Source organism: Apostichopus japonicus, chromosome 14 (assembly GCF_037975245.1).
Source record: "Apostichopus japonicus isolate 1M-3 chromosome 14, ASM3797524v1, whole genome shotgun sequence".
Taxonomy (NCBI): domain Eukaryota; kingdom Metazoa; phylum Echinodermata; class Holothuroidea; order Aspidochirotida; family Stichopodidae; genus Apostichopus; species Apostichopus japonicus.
In genome coordinates this window covers 19823390-19845113 of record NC_092574.1, presented here as the reverse complement: position 1 = coordinate 19845113, position 21724 = coordinate 19823390, and the positions used below count along the sequence as shown (strand labels likewise).

General features: G+C 37.8%; 1 protein-coding gene and 1 long non-coding RNA gene across 3 annotated transcripts in view; one reads left to right on the top strand and one right to left on the bottom strand.

The window, feature by feature from the left end:
• LOC139979428 (uncharacterized) overlaps positions 1 to 11266 on the top strand; it is a 47626-nt gene extending 36360 nt beyond the window's left edge. For both annotated transcript variants that reach the window (XR_011797156.1, XR_011797157.1), the window contains 6 exons: positions 495 to 2092; positions 2328 to 2521; positions 3650 to 3800; positions 4600 to 4814; positions 9446 to 9524; positions 10722 to 11266. The gene's annotated coding sequence lies outside the window, so the exon portion shown is untranslated. The remainder of the gene's footprint in view (positions 1 to 494; positions 2093 to 2327; positions 2522 to 3649; positions 3801 to 4599; positions 4815 to 9445; positions 9525 to 10721) is intronic.
• An 840-nt stretch (positions 11267 to 12106) lies between these two features.
• On the bottom strand, positions 12107 to 21681 carry LOC139979430 (uncharacterized). Its single transcript, XR_011797158.1, has 2 exons — positions 12887 to 21681; positions 12107 to 12829 (listed from the first exon to the last, which is right to left on the bottom strand). It is a non-coding gene; the product is annotated as an uncharacterized lncRNA (long non-coding RNA).
• Positions 21682 to 21724: the final 43 nt, after the last annotated feature.

Below are 21724 nucleotides of genomic sequence, written 5' to 3'. Positions count from 1 at the left end.
AAGAATAAAAACAATGGTTTCCTCCCTGAAATTAATTTTGGGGATTGAAACCAACGTTTTTCAGGGGAGGAAAGAAAGACGGCTTGGCTGTGGGAAGAATTAATTTAGGTAGTGAAGCAACTGTACGTAGTAAATGTGTCTTGTGATATAGGCTAGGAGAGTTTGGTGAAAGAAAGGAACATATTTCAAAGAGACACTTGTACTTGTAGTAATTGAAGAAACTGGTAAATAGGAAAACAAGGAGAGGAACCAAGGAGGGCATACCTACTGTATAGGCTAAATTGTCTGTTATTTCATTCCCACAATGAATGCCAAGCAACAACCCATTACCACTATGAATTCCACGCATGTAAATTACCCCATGTTCGCATACAATCCTATGCAAACAATCCGACCTATTCACAAACATTTTTTATCTTCCAATCACTGAACAGTTACACAAGGAAGATACCTGGTCACATTTTCTATTTTCATACCATCACAACTTTCTTTAGCTTACTCTACAAGAATATGCAGTCAGAGCCTACAGAACAACAGTCTCCTCCCTTGAAAATAGTATGTTAGTTTCCTTAACCATGTTATTTTTCACCCTTAACTTTACCTTTCTCCCTTTAAATTTTTTCTTACAGTTATTCCACTTACAACATCTATTCTTTCCACATAGCCTAGCCAATATGCCTCCCATGAAAAACCTTAGTTAACTGGCCTGGAAATGTTAGTTTCCAGTGAAAACGTACTTGACTCCCCTATGATGTATAGGGGAGGTAAGTTACTCAACTTTTAAGTGGGAGGAAAATAATGTTGTTAGGGGAGGGAACAAATGGCCCCAGGCTAGGCCTACCACCAAATGAAAATGGGAAACCTAGGCTAGCCTACCGAAGCAAAGGCTAGATAGAGATGAGGACGAACTAGCCTATCCTAGGCTTCTAATACAAGCAACGGTACTTTGTAAAATGAAATTCTCAAGCAATTAGGCCTAGCTCTGTGGTCTAATTGATGTTAGTGATGGTTCAAGTATGGAGAAAACTTTGATCAACTAGCATAATTTTGACCTGAAGCTAGGCTTAACAGTATTGGTCCAACTCTCGGCATCTCTTTATCAGATCATAGCCTTCTTTTGATGCCTAAGGCATGATTTTATGGTCTGCAGAACTGTTTCACTGAAACTTTGATTATTATTAAACTGAATTCAAACTTTGCTAAGTCAACCTCTCATTGTTGAGTAATTGTCTTTAATTTGGTTTTTAATTTGAAAACATTGATTGAAAGTTGTGAGGAACACAACTCATGGTAAACACATATTGAGAGTATTGAGAGATAAGTACAAGATATAGTATCTCTGTCCTTGTTGATATAGAATATCATTACACAGGTGCTAGAAGTCATGGAAGCACATGAGGGTTTACCATGAATATACTAATATGTTGTTGGTACTCGGTATTGGCTGAAAAGCCAGTTTTCATCTTTGCTAAGTGTACATGTTGTAGCTTAAGTGTCGGTCCTTATTTCACTTGTCAAGTTTCTCGTTTCAAGAATGATGTTTATTTCAGACATTTTTCAATTTTCCAGTTCCTCACGAATGTGCTTGCTAAGTTTGTTTAAACTAGTACATGCTCTCCAAATTGTTTGGCTGATGAAATGTTCTCAAATTGTGTTGAATTCATTCCTTTCAATCAGCTTGACCATTATAGTGAACAATATACATCAAAGGAAGTTTTGGCATTTTACGAAGTACTCCATAGGTTTGATAGCAATGTCTAGTAAGGTTCATTAAAGAGTCATTTTGCAAGTATTAAAAATAAACAGGCACTTAGTAACAAAAAGAGGTACAGTTTATTCATGTTTGTAAACATTCATCAAAAAGGTATCTGCATACGCAAACTGGAAGATGATCTTATGCAAAACTACTTTAAAAAAAATACTAAAATTTATTTCACACCAAAGGTATATATATACTGTACATATTGCATTGATATTTGTCTTTACAGCATTGCATTGGCCACACTGATTCACAAGGAGACTCCATGAACTGTGACTGTAACATCCTGCTGGAGGTCTGAGACATTGAAGATTCTGTAATGCTTCCGTTTGGGTATGCAGTTTACTATAGTAACACAGAAATATTTAAGCTCTGGTATTTGTTTCGTTTATTTCTGCCATTAAACCACAATCATATACATTTGTTTATACATAGTTATATCAATAAGGCAGCAGTCAGGATTGTTTAGGTAGTCAGGGGGAGGGAGTGTATAAAAATGAGTCTAGTTGCAATGTCTATCTGCTTTCCAATATATGAAATCTTCTTATCTTTTACAATACTGTCTCAGGTGAAAGAAGAAGATGAAGAAAATTGAAGGAAAATTGTGAGTCTTGGATGTCTGTAATGAAGCTGGATCAGGTTTAGAACAAGTGGTTGAAAGATCATAATCTCCACCAAATACGAGAAGATCCTTCAATCCTGTCCTCTACAGAGAGATCTGGAAGTGTTATCTGGAGGTGATTAACAGAAATTGGAGAAAAAGTAAGATTCAAGGAAAACATCAGTGTGAGCCAGTATCATGAACATCAGTCTTGTCCTCTCAACAGTTGATTGTTGTCAAGATCATTTCTAAATGTAGGAGACACGGTGCCTTAGCCTGTTGGAACCAGTCGGTATTTGGTGTGGTCTGTTTTTGTGCTAACTGTACGAGACACAGTGCCTTAGCCTATTGAAAAAGGTAATTGGTGTGGTCAGTTTTTGTGCTGAATGTACGAGACATGGTGCCTTAGCCTGTTGGAACAAGTTGGTATTTGGTGTGGTCAGTTTTTGTGCTAAATGTACGAGACACGGTGCCTTAGCCTGTTGGAACCAGTGGGTATTTGGTGTGTTCTTGTTTTTGTGCTCAATGTATGAGACATGGTGCCTTAGCCTGTTGGAACCAGTCGGTATTTGATGTTGTTTTTTTTTGTGCTAAACTACTATTCTTACAGAAAGGCTGAACAAGTTCCATGATATAGTTTGTACAGAGTGACACATTCCACTCATTCCAAGCAACCATGACAACATCAAAATGAAGCTAATTGGTTTCTTAGTTTATTGGCATGAGATGCTAATTAATGTAGTCTGTTTTTGTGCTAAATTATTGAGACATGGTGCCTTAGTTTATTGGTATTAGTTTTTAATTAGAAATGTTGGAGACATTTTTGTGCTAAATGTATAAGACCTCAGCCTTAGCCTATTGGAACCAGTCGGTAATTGGTGTGGTGTGTTTGTATTAAATTGATAAGTTCTGCCTTAGTTTATTGATATGAGTTGCTAATTAGTGTGGTCTGTTTTGTGCTAAATTAATGAAACCTGTTGCCTTAGTTTGTTGGAATGAATTTGTAATAAGTATTTTGGTTGTCTAAAATTAATAAGACATTGTACCTAGTTTGATGGAACGAGTTGGTATTTAGTGAGGTCTTTTTTGAGAGTTGTTCAAACCAGTGTCCCATAACTTTGATCTGACCATAAAATTCCATTTCTTTCACAAATTGCCCCTCTAGAAGAGTATACATGTTTTGTCTCACGGCTGACAGTTTGGTTGTTAACAGGGTTTGACTTTTTTACTTTTGCTGTTACTTTGAAGAAAAGTGACTAATTTGTTTTGTATTCCTCTCCTTTCATCAGAGATCTGTGGCCTATGTTGCTCAACAAGCTTGGATCCAAAATGATACTGTGAGAGGAAACGTTCTGTTTGGTAAAGATCTCAACTCCACCAAATACGAGAAGATCCTTCAAGCTTGTCCTCTACAGAGATATCTGGAAGTGTTATCTGGAGGTGATTTAACAGAAATTGGAGAAAAATTAAGTTTCTAGGGAAACATCAGTGTAAGCTAGTATCATGAACATCAGTCTTGTCCTCTCAACAGTTGCTTGTCAAGATCAGTGCTCAATGTACGAGACACGGTGCCTTAGCCTGTTGGAACCAGTCGGTACTTTGGTGTGGTCTGTTTCGTGATAAATTAAAGAGACATTGTGCCTTAGTTTGGTGGAATGAGTAGCTAATTAGTGTGGTCTGTTTGTGCTAAATTGAAGAGGAGTACTGTGATAATTTGTTGGTAGTTAGTGTGGTGTGTTTGTATTAAATTTATAAGTTTTGCCTTAGTTTATTGATATGATTTGCTAACTAGTGTGGTCTGTTTTGTGCTAAATTAATGAGACCCGGTGTCTTAGTTTGTTGGAATCATTTTGTAATTAGTAATTTGGTTGTCTTAAATTGATGATTGTTGCCTTAGATTGTTGGAAAGAGTTGCCAATTAGTGTGGTCTGGGTTGTGGTAAATTAAAAAGACAGTTGATTGTTGTCAAGATCAGAAAACTCAAAGATGAGCTGATTTGATGGAAAAACACCAGCTAAGCTGGAAAGCCTCAATATACAGTCAAGGTTAGTCATAAGAAAGAAAGGTTCATAAAAATGTAATATATATTTAATTATGTTTCCACCAGTAAAGTTTCAATCACAGCCTAAAATTTGTTGGAATTAGTTGCTAATTAGTGTTTAATGTTTTGTGCTAAATGTACGAGACTTACTTTGAAGAAAACTGGCTAATTTCTTTTGCATTCCTCTCCTTTCCTTAGGGTTCTGTGGATTATGTTGGTCAACAGTTAGCTTTTTGACATAGCGCCACCCCATCATCCTTCACTCTATGACTTACTCGCCATTTACAAAACGTACGCGTCCTTGGATACCAACACAACGCTGCCGAGTACACTTTCGATTCATAGTGTGTCTCTTCAAAAGGAGTTCTTATTCTTTCCGTCCGCCGTCTTAGGCTGGAGACTAATTCTTTCTGGTAAGTGAAGTTTATGATCAATTTCATTGTATAGAAGCCATTTAAACCCGTAGGGAGGGGCTGTGTTGCCATTATGACAACCCCTTACCCACCTATAACCGCCCCCCTAGTCGAAAACCTAAACCTCTCTGATTTTGACATAGACATTAATGACTGGATCCCTGTACAAAAATAGCAGAAAAAGAAAACGTCCAATCTACGTTGAAATAAACCCATCTCCTAACTCCAAACCAACCACCAAAAAGTCTGCTCAAACAATCATTGTATCATGAATCTTACCAGAACTATAAAAAAAAAACCAATAAACACTTGCTAAACTAATCAATGAAGAAAAACCAAATGCCATGATCTCAAATATAAACCGTCTTCGTAGTAACGACATCCTAATCACCCCCATGACCCTAAATCTGCAAATATCCTCCTGAAACCATGGACTCAAAAGACTAAACTAGGCAACCCCAAACCAAGAATCCCCCAAAAAGTACGACAAAGAAACTTCTCCGTAGTAGCCTGTGGCATAAACCCTGAAATTCAAATCAAAGATATTGAACAAGAACTCAAAGACCAAGAATACACCCCAATACAAACTAAAAGACTCATTAGTCATGCCACAAACAATACAACTTGGAAAGTAAAAATGACCTTTGAAGAACAAGAGTTTCAACAATCCCTAATCAAACAAGGTTTCTACTTAGGATACTCTAAACACAAAACAGAAGAATACCACGAACCCCCCCCCCCCAAATCACTCAATGTTTCAAATGTCAACTTTTTGGACACACCCACCATACTTGCAAAAATCAAACCAGATGTCTCAGATGTGGCGAAAACCACAGAGTTAAAGACTGTCCCAAACCAAAAGAAAACCCAAAATGTGCCAATTGCTCAGGGACTCATGTCGCCCTTTACAAAGGATGCCCAAAATTTAAAGAAGCTAAAACTGAAAATAATAACAAACAACAAGAACAAAGAACCTACGCGAATGTAACCAATTTTACCCCTAAAATTGAAATAACAAATAAAATCGTCACTGAAAAAAAACTTAATATCGCAACCTTTGTAATTGAATTAGTACAATACGCCTTCCAAAAAGCCAACATTAATATTAAATCTGACAACCTTGCCAGTTACGCCACCGTGTTAGCACTAAAACACCTAAACTTAAATATCCCAGAAACTGTAATTATGGAACGTCTCCACCATCCTTCAATATTTAGCCCTCCTCAATCACCTACATGACAAGCACACTCCCTCCTTCGGTCAAGTTCCTCCACCTATACATCAACAGTATCCTTCCAAAATTAAGCCTCATACTTACTATATTCGCCAACTACTCCCCGGATATCATTTCGTTAAACGAAACTAAACTAAATAAAAATTCCCACCTTAGCATCCCTGGTTACCAAACTTTCAGACACGATATCTCTCGCTCTATGGGAGGAGTACTTATTGCTGAAAAAAACAACCTCAAAGCCACCCTCCACCCAAACAAACTCAAACAATTGAAATTGTACTCGAAAGAGACAATAAACCTCTCCACATTATTAGCTATTATAGTCCCCAAATGAGCCCATATCCACAATCAAAAAAAGTTCTAATAAAAATACAATACTACTAGGAGATTTAAATGCCCACCACATCATTTTTGGTAGCACCAAAATATCTGAAAAAGGCATAACCCTCTTAGAAGTATGTGATAAACACAACTTAACAATAATTAACCAAAATACCAAAACTAGGATAAACCCAATAAACAATGATACTGAACTACTTGACTACGCCATAACCTCAAACCACCTTGCAACTAAAACTCATTCGATTCAAATCCTAGAAGATGACCTAATCAGTGACCATTTTCCACTCCTTTTTGAGCTAGACATAAACCTCAGTCGCATCCAAAGTAACGAATTAACGTATAATTACAATAAAACAGACTGGACATCATTTTAAAAGGGATCATAACAAACAACTATTGCCAATTAACACAACAACAAGCTAAATTACATCGGCATATATTGTGACAGCATTGCCCAACATATCTTTAATACCTTCAAACAACACTGCCCATTAAAAACAAAACAGAAATCCAAAACTAAATAGGAATATTCTTACACTAAATAACTCAGACGTCGCCTACATAGAACCTATATGATCTCCCAGATCCAACTCTAAAAACCTAAATTAACCAACCTAAAAAACAAATAAATAGACAAATATCGGCGGTCGACCCAAACGGAATCCAAAACAAATGCGATTCAATCATTAATGACAAAAACCCAAAACACTTTTGGAAAACTTAAAAAAATATCATAAACCCATTACAACCCAAACACAGGTAATACAGACGAATGCCTTAGAGATAAAGTAGGTAACCTCATCACAAAAACTTAAGACCAAATAAAGCTTAGTGAATCATACTTGAAAACTATATTCAATATCTTAGATGGCCCTCCATACGATAACAGATTCCAACACAAAATAGACCGTACAATTATCTGTAATGCAACCAGCTTTATCCCCAACTTCTAAGGATGTCTCAACAAAAACATCCCTCTACTCAAAGAAATAGATATAAATGATTGGTATAGTGCCACTGAATATGCAAAAATGCCTCCTCCCCTGGTCTTGACAACATAAATGACCTAATGCTAAAAGATTCCCCTCCGTCGGCCTCCGATATTCATTAACTCTCATATTTTCCCATTATTTAACAAACTCTTTAGACTGGATCATTTCCCAACCCTGTGGAAATCCGCCAAAATGATTTTAATACCGAAAATAAGTAAAGACACACCAAAATTCAAAACTATCAACCAATTAGTCTCCTACCAGCCTTAGGTAAGATTTTCGAAAGAATTATAGATAACCGCACCAGAAACCACCTTGAGCAAATTAATCACTTTGCCCGTATCAATCAGGCTAATTCCGCGCACACAAATCTACAATAAACCAAACTTTCCACCTTTCCAAAGAAATTTGCATCGGCTTCATAAAAAAACATGATACCACTGCCCTCTTCCTTGATGCCGAAAAGGCGTTCGACAAAAGTTGGCACAACGGCATAAGAATTTAACTACTTAACTTTAATCTCCCCTGCAATTACACCAGACTTCTTTCCTCTTTCTTTAGTGAGCGCAATGCCAAAATATGCTACAAAAACCAACAATCAAAACCTATTCCACTTGGTGCAGGTACTCCACAGGGCGCTGTTCTCAGCCCCTCCCCTGCACCCTATTTGTTAATGATTTGAACATCCCCCCTCTATCTGAATGCAACTATAGTCAGTACCCTGACGACATAGCCATTTGGAGCACCAGTAAAAATATCTATATGACGGAACTAAATATTAAAAGAGCAATTACACATCTCGAAAATTGGTGCTTGATGTGGAGAACAAAAATATATCCCTCAAAATCTAACCTAGCCAATTTCTCCATAATAAACTCAAAATACCATAACCATATTTCCAAAATTAATCTTTTCAACACCATTGAATCACTGCTTCTCCTAATGCAACCTTCCTTGGTACCACTTTCGATAGCAAATTATCGTTTAATCTACTTTGTAACAGAACTGCAGGACGCTGCTGGTTCCAACTTAAATCCATTCAAATCCTCTCACACAAATATAACTTCCCTCCGAAAACAATTATCCAAATCTATAAATCCAAAGTAAAACCGATTCTCAGTTACGGGAGAATTTCCCTGCTTACCACCTCTAATCCCAATAAACAAATTTTAAACAGAATCCACACCACAGCTTATCGACTCGCACTCAAAATCCCTACCTATATTGCTACTTTGTACGTTCTCCGTGCAGGAAACACAAAATCTACTTTCACCCGACTTGAAGAATTCAACACCAAGTTATACAAAAACAACCTCGAGAACGACCCTTTGATTGAAGACCTCCGCCTGAAATACAAAGTCGCAACAACTCACTACCCAAAAACCAAACCCTTTCTGTATTCACAATTGTTACTACTTAAAGTCTCATTCCATTAAAAAAATCCTTTCCTAAATGGGTCTAGGCCCAAGTATACTTATAGATTATATTGTTACCAAACAATAGAAACCACAACCACTCCCTACCCAAACAATAGAAACCACTCCGTCTCCACAATTCTCAGTACTTGAAATATTCCTCTCCTTTAGAAATCCCTCCCTATTTGACTCTTCGACTCTGACCTCGGGTATGATTATGGCTATCCTGTCCTATGTAAATATATAAGACTTCATTTACCAGCAATTCCCTGACTGAACATAGACAACCTCTCCAAGAAAAAAAAAAAAATGTCTATTCTATAAAAACAAACTTATTATCCCCCGTAGGACCTCTTGCCAGGTCGACCAGGGGTTAAACTCCTTTTGTTTTGATATCAACAACAACAAAAACAAAACTCTTACTCAAATTAAAAAAAAAGGTAACTAATTTCTTTTATTTCATTTCATTTATTGATTTTTATTCTATTTTAACATAAGTATGACATATGACATAGAAGGAGATAAGAAACAAAACTTGTGAAAGGAAGTGTACTAAAAAAACCTATAGGGCTTGTCGGGTAGTGTCACTCCCTAAAAACTTAATGTGGAAGACATCATGATTAGATTTTGGTTTCATTTAATCAATAGGTGGAGGTAGAGGAATTGGACACTCTTGCACAAGATATCAATGGCTTGAAGTACTCTGCTCAGGTGGCCTCCATTCTAGGTATGTACTTAATAATAATATAATAATAATCATAATAATAATAATAATATTCAATTTACTGTGTTTGGAAAGAAACTTTTTGCTGCTTTGGATGAAGATTAAGGATTCTTGTTTTTCAAAAGGCAAAATGCAAGATGGACTATATATGAAAGGATGAATACCAAAAATTAAGAAAAGAAATTGGGTGGGGGGAGGGGGAATCAGGCAGAGACCATCATGTTACTACCCTGTTAATTTTGTGTAGGACCCTGGTTAATTCAAAAGGAAGAAATCCCTTTAGTACCCTTGAGTTTCTGAAAGGGTTCTTCTTTGGGATAACGGTGGAGAGACATATCGATGTTCTCTTTTGGGTCTGATCGTCAGGAAAATGCAGATTAAACTGCCGTGTCCATTTGGAACCTGGGAATTGAACCCTGCTACTGGAACAAATGTATTCCATCAGAGCATAGACAATGATTCAGAGAAATATGGCCTTTATATTAATAATCTGTTGTTTTCTTTCCCAAATTTTTCTCTTTGGTTAAACAATGAGTGAAAAGATTCATTCGGTTGGAAGCAGCACCATCCCTTTTCACACTTTTTTTTTTTGGGGGGGGAGAGACCTATTAGCCCTTAGGGTCTGAAAATATTACAATAGGATTATTGTGGTGGACAGGACAGACAATAGTTATTTTTGCTTGTAGCTGAATGTATGATGTCCAGGGATCACAAGGAAGTATCAAAAGCCCGATCAAAACTGCCGTTTTTTTGTACTATCGAAATTTGTCAGAATAAAGAAATTGAAAGCCAAAATATAAAGAGTTTATCTGGCCTTGTAGACTGCGATTGAACCAGTCTCTGTCATCTACAAATAATAGAAAGTGGGTATCCATTTCTGTTTGTGACAGCAATAACAAAAAATGACTGTAAATTAACAAGTTTTTGTAAACTTTCTCTATTCAGGGATTCGAATCCCAAATTCCACTCGAATATACCCCCCCTACTTATGAACTGTCACGTAGCTCAAGGTGACAAACTTACTACAAAGATGAGAATAGGCCTTAGGTGGTTCCTAATTCAATGACGTTTCTCACAGTTAATTGAATTGACTTCCCCCACCCTCCGGATTATCCTCACCCATAGAAAATACCCTCCACCCAAGAATACTTTAAAAAAATACCATGGCTTACCAAGAACCTCTCTGCGTTCATTTTTCAGATTCCAATGAACCTTCCATCAGCAAAAGAATGGCGCAACTCGGTCTGAAGGACAATCGACCGCTGGCGGAATGGCTTGACCGGTACAATGCCAACCAGCCGGACCTGGCCGCCAAGCCCAACTTCACCACATTTCCACTGGACTTTAAGCCGTCACCGTGCAAACCGCTCTTCTTTGACATAGCTCTGAACCATATAGAGTTACCCTCCTTGGAAGAGAAACTGGAACAGAGTAAATCGTCCCCGCAGGGGGTCTGTGTGGGTTCCTGCGTGGATGGTGGAGCGGGGGTGAAAAGTAACTCTCGAATTGCCACGATGTCGGGAAAAGGATTTCGGAAAAAAGGTCTTTTGTATACATAAGCCGGTAGTATTTGGGAGGGCTCTCACTCTTCTCCTGCATGTGCTGTAATCATCTTTTATTTAAGTTTTATTTGATTTCATTTGTTTTTTTTTAGTATAGAAAACTATGCTGCAATGCAAACACAAAGATGGGGGAAGGCCAAAAAGAATAACACTCACTTTTTTAACGTGGCTTGGCAAACAAAATTTGAAGAATATTCAAAATGGGAATTGGAATTTTATATATTTTGGATTTGGTGTTTGTTTGTTTATCTTGTTTAGAGAAAAAGAAGAAAAAAACAGCATCTTTATTTGATGGGGCTTTAGAGTTTTAAAAATGGGTTTCGGATGTTGATTTCTTGGTCTACAAACATTGTGGTGCTTGACTGACTGACACTTATGGGGGGATGTTAAGGTGACTGAATTTGATATTGGCAGGAGTTATGGATGATAGTTGGAAGGACCAGGGGTGGGGGGGGGTGGTGAAGCGAAGGATAGAGAAGGAGAAATGAAAGTGTTGAAAGTGAAGAGGGAGAATCTTTTAATTGAATTTTCAGTTTGCAGCAGCACAGGTTTACTGCATGAAAAGGCTATATTTAAAGAAACTTTCAATAATGCACTCTTTGTGTATATAATTTGGTGGGGTGTGGTAGTCGGAGCGGGGGGGGGGGTGTGATTGAGACAGCAATGAAAGGGAGCAACCTTTCCACATGTATGTTGTTTGTGCTATGGTAGTATCGTTTCCTTTTTCAAACTGGAGGGCAAAAAATGTAAAAATTAAGTTATCTAAAATTAATTCAAAATCAGGTTTAGTTAATAAATGAAAGTTAAAGAAAATTTTATTGATGGTAGCAGGGGTGCCATGGTATTGTAAAGTGAATAATCAATCAGCCATGGAAGGCCAACTCCTTTTTGTTGGGAACTTGGCGTCAAGCAAACCTATGGATTCAAGCCCTGTCTGGCTAAAGTAAGATGGGGTTATTATTTTTATCTAGGAGAAATCAATCCTTTTTCCCCTCATGATGAAATGGTCTTCCAAATGTTAAAAAAAAAATGTCCAAAAAGAATGTACTGGTGTGAATTGGATAGCCACCTGGTGTGAAGTAAAAAGGCCATAGGCCTGTCCCATATGTACATGTGACTACTTAGTATCATTAAATAACTGCCCCCAGGCTGATATTATAAATAATAGAAACATTATAGAAAATAACTGTCTGTTGTCACCCAACCATCTCAATAGTAGATGCAGGTATCACTAAGAATGTTTATGAAATATGTATTGCATGTGTTGATTAGTATTTGCATAATAATTGATGAGGGATAACCTGTTTCTGGACAGGTAGTTGAAGGGTATTAACTGTGGTGGGAGGGATGAAGGTATATCCTGTCCATGAACTGATTTGTCATTAAAAAAAAGAAGTTATTTCAAAGTATCACTCTTTTTTCTTCCTTTTTTTTTCTTCCTTTTACATGAGTATTGTAAAAGGAAAAGCAGAGGTTGAGTTTGAGCCAGGGACCTTGAGATGCAAAAGCAAAAGTCTTTACCACTAGACCAGTAGGTGGGTCTCTGGTTTCTAAAGCTTTACAAATATTTAAAGATCCTGCTGTTTGGACTTAGTCGTTTTTGTAAAACATTTTCTCCACTTCTCCTCCCCCTGACTACCGATTGGCTAGTCAGGGGGGGAGGGGTGGCAGCGAACTCCACTTGTCCGCGCGTGAACCTTGTCAGGGGGAGGGGTGGCGGCGATCTCCACTTGTCCGCGCCTTTACCTTGTCAGGGAGAGGGGGTGGCGACCTCACCTTGTCCACACCTTCACCCCCTCTCACCCCCTCTCACCTTGGTACTCACCTTACCCACCTGTCAGGAGGGGGGCCGCCCACCTTCGGGATTCACCTTATCCACTTGTCAGAACTCCTTTTGCAAATACTCACCTGGGACTTGAACCGATGCAATCCAAACCAATCGCTTACTGAACGATGGAATAACCAATTACACCATTTTGGTTCCCTCTGGAGAAACTTCGTTTCTTATATTTATACTTCCACTCCCTCCAGAGGGTAGAAAAGTAAAAGGCTCTGTCTGGACATGAACCGCAGACATGATGCTCTGTCTGGGAATCGAACCGGAGACATGAAGTTGGAGTTTGTCTGTCTCTCCAGTCCAGAGCACTACCAACTGCGCCACTAGAACTGTTGAGAATTAATGCTCGTTTCTAATATTTAAACTTCAGAGTCCAAAATGGAATCAGTAAAAGAGCAAAAATATAAAATGCTCTGTCTGGGGTTCGAACCGGAGACATGGAGTTTGTCTGTCTCTCCAGTCCAGAGCACTACCAACTGCGCCACTAGAACTGTTGAGAATTAATGCTCGTTTCTAATATTTAAACTTCAGAGTCCAGAATGGAATCAGTAAAAGAGCAAAAATATAAAATGCTCTGTCTGGGGTTCGAACCGGAGACATGGAGTTTGTCTGTCTCTCCAGTCCAGAGCACTACCAACTGCACCACTAGAACTGTTGAGAATTAATGCTCGTTTCTAATATTTAAACTTCATAGTCCAGAATGGAATCAGTAAAAGAGCAAAATATAAAATGCTCTGTCTGGTGTTCAAACCGGAGACATGGAGTTTGTCTGTCTCTCCAGTCCAGAGCACTACCAACTGCGCCACTAGAACTGTTGAGAATTAATGCTCGTTTCTAATATTTAAACTTCAAAGTCCAGAATGGAATCAGTAAAAGAGCAAAAATATAAAATGCTCTGTCTGGGGTTCGAACCGGAGACATGGAGTTTGTCTGTCTCTCCAGTCCAGAGCACTACCAACTGCGCCACGAGAACTGTTGAGATTTAATACTCGTTTCTAATATTTATTCTTCACAACATTAGAAGGCAAATAAATAGAAAATCAAATGCATCCTCTGGTGTTTGAATTCAAGACAAGGAGTATGTCTCATTTTTTTTTCAGTTTATTGACAATTTCATTGTACAATACAATAATAAATATGCAAAATTATACAACATAACAACTTCGCCACAGTAACTGTAAATTGAGAAATGATAGGCTTTTCTAATATTTTAACTGCAAAATGAGGAAAAGAAATACCAAAACAATACATCCTCTGGGAGTTGAATTCTAGACAGAGAGTTTGTCTTACCTTCTAAGTACATAACACTAACCACAGTAACTGTTTAGAAATAATTATTAGTTATTTGATTTGATTTATTTTGTTTTTTCACGTGCAAATATACAATGTGAAAGGAAGTCTTCTATAAAGCATACAATAGCTTAACAATGTAGAAGACTGGTCAGAAAAGCATTATTTGGACAATTGCTTCCCATCTAGCAAAAACATATCCCTAACAAACAGTAAACCGGCGTCGTAAAAGCTTTTTGTCATAAACAATAGTATTATCAATTCTAATAAAATTATTAGGGATTTGCACACCAAATTTCCTAAATGTCCCTAAAAGTTTTTCGGTTTTCTATTGTTCCTCTGAAGTTGCAAACTGAGCGAAATAAGTGTCATAAGAGGGTGCTCGACGCATCTTGCCAGTGATACGTGATTTCAAAGCAGTCAAATCAAACCTTTGTTTGTCATCTTGAGTTTTATCTTGACATTTATGAATAAATGGGTCAAGTTTGGCAAGAAACTGCAAGAGGTACCGTACCCCTTACGGTTTTTTAGGTGACAAAACTTTTTGTCGCAAAGGCGATAAATGTGTATCTTTTCTGGTAGTTCGCGACACGCTGATTACGAATCTGAAGTTTATTTTGGAATTGGGTGTTGTGTGGGGGCGTGCGGGGGGGGGGCACAAAAACCTGATATATGATTTATGAAAAACTATAGAAATCATAGGCCTATAAACAACAAGACTTTCCCGGTCAGATAATTACACGAAATTTGTGTATAACAAAGACAAGGGTGTCTTCTACTCCACGTCTTATTTCAATGTTGATGGGTGTTTCAGAGAGGACAAGAGAGGGGGCTGAAAAGAGGGGTTTTTCAAAATTGTGCACTTATAAAGAATACGTATTTCTATCGGGTCTTTTGCAGTGTCGGAGCTAGGGGTATTGGTCGAGGGGGCGAGGATGGTCTGTAGGGGCGCTTTCGACACTATCTAAGCGGAGCGCCACCACGGGTTGGTGCGGAGCGTAGAGAAATTTTTGAATAAAGATGCTCCCTAGATCGCCGGAAATGACCCTTTCCGGGCCTTGCTAATATGCAGATAAATGAAGAATAAATAGGTGTCATCGCCAAAAAATGTGACAAATGTCAATAGGTCGATGAGAGCGCATTAAAAACGTCAATAATCGCATATAAATAAAAAGTGGTAAAAAGCTGAAAAGGGCGCCAGCAGTCAATTTGAGTCCGTCAGGGGGCATCCGCCCCCTGACTGTATGGACGCTCCGCCACTGCCAGATAGACCACCCAACCCCCCCCCCCTCCCCCTTCCATGGTACGCCATTTGACGCAAGTATAACACACCCTCAATGCAACCTATAGCTAATGGACACTTTCGTGGTATGATTATATATAGTCCCCCAAATGAGCCCATATCCACCGATATAATAAAAAAAAAATGTTCTAATAAAAAAAAACTCCTAGTAAATGCCCACCACATTATTTTTTCTGAAAAAGGCAAGTCTCTCTTAGAAATATGTGATAAATACAACTTAACGATAATTAACCAAAATACCAAACCTAGGATGAACCCAATAAACAATATTACAGAACTACTTGATTACCCATATAACCTCAAATCACCTCGCAACTAAAACACATTCGATACAAATCATAGAAGATGACTAAATCAGTGACCATTTTCCACTCGTTTTTGAGCTAGACATAAACCTCAACTGCATACCAAATAACGAATTGACGTATAATTACAATAAAACAAACTCCCAAAAATACAACAACCAAAACAACGAGCTAAATTACATCGACAATTACTGTGACAGCGTTGCCCATCATATCTTCTATACTTTCAAAAGACACTGTCCCTTAAAAACAAAACAGAAAACGAAAAATAAATAAGAATACTCTTACACTTATGAAACTCAGACGTCGCCTACGTAGAACTTATATCATCTCCCGAGACCCAACTCTAAAAACCCAAATTAACCAACTTAAATAGCAATAGACAGACAAATATTGGCGGATGAACAAAACCGCGTCCAAAACAACTGCGATTTAATCATTAATGATAAAAACCCGAAACACTTTTGGAAAATTAAAAAAAAAATCATTAACCCCATTACAACACCAAACACAGGTAAAACAGACCAAGGCCTTAGAGATAACGTAGGTAACCTCATCACAAAAACTCAAGACAAAAACTCAAATAAAGCTAATTGAATCGTACTTTAAAGGTATATTCAATATCTACGATGCCCCCCCCCCCCCCATACGATATCAGCTGTAAACACGAAATAGACCGTACAATTATCAGTAATGCAACAAGCTTTAACACCAACCCATTAGGATGTCTCAACAAAAACATCCCTCTGCTCAATAAAATAGATATAAACAATTGGTATAGTGCCACTAAAACATGCATCCTCCACTGGTCCTGACAACAAAAATGACCAAATGCCTAAAAACTCCCCTCCGATATTCATTAACTCTCATATTTTCCCACTATTTAACGAACTCCTTACACTGGGTTATTTCCCAACCCCATGGAAATCCGCCAAAAAGATTTTAATACCGAAACTAAGTAAAGACCGCACCAAAATTCAAAACTATCGACCAGTTAGTCTCCTCCCAGCCTTAGGTAAGATTTTCGGAAGAATTATAGATAACCGCACCATAACCCACCTAGAGCAAATTAATCACCTTTCCCCGTATCAATCGGGCTAATTCCGTGCACACAAATCTACAATAAACCAAACTTTCTGCTTATCTTATTTTTTTAGCCTCTGAAGATCCTGCTAGGATCGAAACTTTTACACATTCTATTACACAGGCTCTCTAGTGGATAAGCAGTTTGCTAACAGTTTTATTTTATTTTCATTCTGCTTATCTTTTAGGCAGAACAAAGGTTTGTGAATCCTTTGTTCGTTTTAAAAGTTTTTTCGGGTTTCTATTGTTCCTCTGAAGTTGCAAACTGACCAAAAAAGAGGCCGATAGAGAGCGCTCGACGCATCTTGCCAGTCATACGTTATTTCAAACCAGTCAAATCAAACCTTTCTTATTCATAAATGTTCTCCAGTTTCACGGTGTTGTTTCCTCGGAAATTGTATGCTAAGCGATAGAAGTGTTCAATGTTTTAATCGTAATTTTTTCTTCAAAAATGGAACGGAGGGTGATAAAATACTGCCTGATACTGTTGTTTTAACTGGTTAATTGTTGTATATTAATAGTTTTCAACCGCTCCGCGAAATGAGCTATGCAGATTCAGGAAACGTTGCCTTGACCATTACTTTAGCAACAAGGCAATCAAAAAAATTAAGATCTTTTAAGGACTCAAAAATGTAGAATTTATATTCCAAAATGTTTCAATACCCAGAGAGAACAGTCTTCCTATGTGAAATAAAGACATACAGATGCTCTATGTATGAGCACATGGACATCTTCTTTGATCAATTTGAGCAAGAAAAGCAGCTCTGCCACCCCTTTAATAATTAATGAGTTACATGACATTGTTTTATTTTCACTATGAAACATTGTCACAAGTTACTGCCAAACCTGTAGTCATGTAGTATTAATCACTGAAAATAATGCCAATTTTTTGACCATTTGAAATATGAAGTTCAATAAAGGTGTACGTGTTGAGTTATCCTGTTTACAAGTAGGCTACAGCATTTTTGAACATCACCCTCCGTTCCATTTTGAAGAAAAAATTAGCATTATTTCTCAACAGTTGCTGTGACGCAGTGGTTAGCAAGGGCGTAGGAACCGGGGGGCTGGGCTGGATCTAACTGCGCTAAAGTTCAATACAGGGAAACTTGAAATGCAGCTATTGGTCAAGAAAAATAGGTGGGGACACCGGACACGGTATATCATGTCCCCACTACTGAAAAAGTTGATGGGGACGCGTCCCGCTGTCCGCACCAGGATCTGCGCCCATGGTTTGAAGGCTGTTCATCCTGGAACGCCATTTTCATGCTCACTTATATGATGTGATATCTGCTGTTTGCTTAACAAATTCGAATAATTGAAATGAGACTGAAATAAATAACTTTGATTTGTTTATTGTGCAATTCCCCACATTCTTTTCATTTCGAAAGACGCACAGTTTCAAGTTCAGTACACTGAAGGTTTCGATTTTCTATCTGCCTTCAGTTTAGGTAAGATCTTGGGATATTCATCCCTAGATATCGCTGGATATTGCTAGAAATCCATACAGCACAGTGTTCTTGGTATTTCTTGGGATTTTTCGGGCCTGATCTTGGGAAATTGCAAAATCGGGAGTGGTTACACTCCATTTAGGTCAGTGCACGTATGGCAAGCCGTTTTAACATTTACCTCGCAATTCGACTCAAGTCGAATACATTTCACTTAAGTGGAATTCAATATCACTAAAGCAGAATACTATTTAACTTACGTGGAATTCTATTTCACTTAAGTGGAATACCATTCCACTTAAGCTTAATTGTATTTTACTTAAGCTGAATTTATCAACTTGTCACTGCATCTTACTTAAGCTAAATCTATTTCACTTAAGGGGATTGTATTTCACTTAAGTGGAAATGCATTTCACTTAAGTGGAAATGCATTTCACTTAAGTGGAATTGTATTCTACTTAAGTGGATACAATTCCACTTAAGTGGAATGTCCTTTCTATTTCACTTAAGTGGAAATGCATTCCATTTAAGTGAAATGTGATTGGATAGTCTATTTCACTTAAGTGGAATGTGATTGGCTAGTCTATTCCACTTAAGTGGAACGTGATTGGCTAGTACATTCAACGCCAAACTTTGCCCATGACTTTGCGCGCCATTATAAACAACTTGCCGCGATACGTGTACGTACGTGGTGTCGATATGTGCACAATGAATATCGGCTGTCCATCGGGATCTAGCTAGCACTTAACATCCGTGCAAGGTGAGTACGTACGTACCTGACCTGGTACCTGACGAATACCATTACCAAAATAAAGCCATGGCAAATACATTACAAGTGGTTGGAGCTACAGCCGAAAACGCATTGACAAGGGCAAGAGAACTATTACTTTTTTTTATTTTGGATGGAATCTTTTATTTCGTCAAAAGTTTCACTATCTAAAAAGTTACGAATACTGCCTATGTTAATGTAAGTCGCCTCTGTTGTGCATCATACTGATTGCTCCCCTGCGCAAGTGAGGAAACAACACTTCGAATTGTCTCTAACAACAACAATTATTTGATCGCATTCCAGCAATGTTTAGATGTGAATGATTAGCCATAGCCATGATGTACACGTGCAACGAGGATCGACTACATCATCATATGTGTTGAGCAATTGAATGCGTTACGATGAACATTACCCTAAATTGTATTTATATATAAGCCACATATCAACACTTCCACTTAAGTGGAATTATATTTTACTGAAGCAGAATAGAATTCCACTTAAGTGAAATTGACGAGCAAAAGATATTATTCCACTTAAGTGAAATTGTATTCCACTTAAGTGGAATACAATTCCACTTAAGTGGAAATGCATTTCACTTAAGTGGAATTGTAATCCACTTAAGTGAAATAGATGGGCTATTTAGCTTAAGTGAAATGTTATTCCACTTAAGTGGAAATGTATTCCACTTAAGTCCACTTAAGTGAAATACAAATGTTATTCCACTTAAGTGGAAATGTATTCCACTTAAGTCCACTTAAGTGAAATACAATTCCACTTAAGTGGAATGCATTTCCACTAAAGTGAAATACAATTCCAATTAAGTGGGAGGCATATCCACTTAAGTGAAATAGAAATGTCCATTTCCACTTAAGAGAAATGGAATTCTACTTAAGGGATATTGAATTCCACTTAAGTGGAATACATTTTACTTAAGTGGAATAACATTTCACTTAAGTAGAATGTATTCCACTTAAGTGAAATGTATTCGACTTAAGTCTAATTGCGAGGTAAATGTTAAAAGGGCTTGCCATATGCACCACCTCTAGCATCACTAATACACAGCCCGATCACTAGACTCTTTATCTATTGATGAAGTGGTGTGTTGCCGGATTTTGTCAAGGTTTTGGTACTACGGGCGAAGGTTATTGTTTATGTTTTGTAACCCATCGGGAAGTGATAAGAGGGGTGGGGCGTAGGGGTTGTGGGTGGTGGGGCATCTTCACGCAGATTGGAACAATCTCAAGAAGTGATAGGTGCGTCCGCCTGCCCCCCCCCCCACGCACTACATGATATTCACAGGAGATGTGCTCAATTCTCCAATCACATGCCGAATTTATTTTTAGATTCATTGTATGAGTTACGGATCATATAGATCCTGGTCTAATACCGAAATGCATCGTGTTCCCGACGACTCGGTCGAGTTCCAGACCAGCCACAGTTGGTTTCATAGCACAATTGTACAATTGTTTATATATATATATATATATATATATATATATATATTAGTGAGAGAGGAAATATGAATACGTCAAAATGGAGTTGTCGGTGTAAGGGGTAGGGTGAGGCGCACACCCCTTCCAAAATCATCGATCCTTCACTGGCTACCCTATGTGTATAATAGGGATCAGCCCTGTAATTATGTCACTGTTCTTTTTTCTCTCCCCAGTTGCTTGCCCTTTTTTCTACTCCCGCCTTTTCTCCATTTCCTCTATTTCTTCTTTTCCTTTTCCCTTCCTTCCTCCCATTCTTTCCCCTCTTTTTCCCTTTTTTCTTCTCTCTTTTTTCTCGCCTCTATTTCTTACCTGGGGGGCGTGCGCCCCCAACGCCCCCTGGATACGTGCCTGATCAAGGTGGTGAGAATTTGACCCTAAGTGACCTTTGACCTCTTCATAGAACATTCAGTTCTTGTACATTTCTGAGCATGAGGATAATCGCAGCTTTGATTTTGATGTCGACAAGGATTTCAGGCTTTTGGCAGCTGATGATTCCAATTTACATTTGACCTCTTAACAGAACTGCTCAAAGTGTAATGCTCAGTGAGGGGGACCTACCACCTAATTATGACATTTTACCGATGCTACAGATATTCACTAAACTAGACTACAAGGTTTTTGTATTTTGGCCGCTGATGACCTCAATTGACATAACTTCATAATTTCCATCTGTAAATATGAGAAAATTTTCAACATGATACCCTTAAGAAGGGCACTTTTGAAAACATGCAAGAGAGAATAAAAAACCCAGTATTTTTAGGTGCAGGGCAGAGATGGTCTTATGGTATTGCAGAAGTAATCAAGACTATGCATGAAATAAAGATAGATTTCCCCAGAAAAAAATTCTGCCAAACTATTCCTTAAAATTTAGGAGAGCAGTTTTTTCAAGAGTTTTTAGTACAGCTTCCATAACAGTGTTCTCTATTATATCTCTTGCTATTTCAAGGAAAAAATACTGCATATCTTAGTGCTTCAATATTTACACACATTGTGATACAAAAAAAGAAGTAGAAAAGCTTACATATATATACAGTTTATATATATATATATATATATATATATATATATATATATATATATATATATATATATATATATATATATATATATATATAT